Here is a 459-nt window from a genome sequence, read left to right as displayed (position 1 = left end):
ATATTGTTGTATTTGGCTTTATCTGATTTTCCTACATGTTTCATGCTAAATGTGCAAAATGTTGTTTTTTACCGCTTTGATATTATCTGAACTGTATATAAACTGTGCCGAAACCCTTCTCTTCTCACCTCCGGGGATGTGCTTACTGGTTGAGACTCCCTATTCTGTTAGTGTCAATACCCTGAAATAAGAAAGAGGCCGGACAAGTTACTAAGCCGGATGGCCTTTTGGTTCCCGGTACGTAGCCCCCTCCTCGGCTCGAGTTGTCCGCTCGGGTACACAGTCTAGAACATATACCCAGGTTTTGAACATAGAATAACTTGACCCCATGCCGGATCCCTAGTAGGAACGCTTATCTGCATCACGTGCATTTTGACTTAGGGGACTCAACACAGGGGTTGGGTCCGTCTAGGACAGGTGTACCCGGAATAATGGACCATCCTGCTGCATCCTACTTGT

This window comes from Nicotiana attenuata, chromosome 3, assembly GCF_001879085.1.
Source record: "Nicotiana attenuata strain UT chromosome 3, NIATTr2, whole genome shotgun sequence".
Taxonomy (NCBI): domain Eukaryota; kingdom Viridiplantae; phylum Streptophyta; class Magnoliopsida; order Solanales; family Solanaceae; genus Nicotiana; species Nicotiana attenuata.
Note: the sequence above shows the minus strand (reverse complement) of the source record.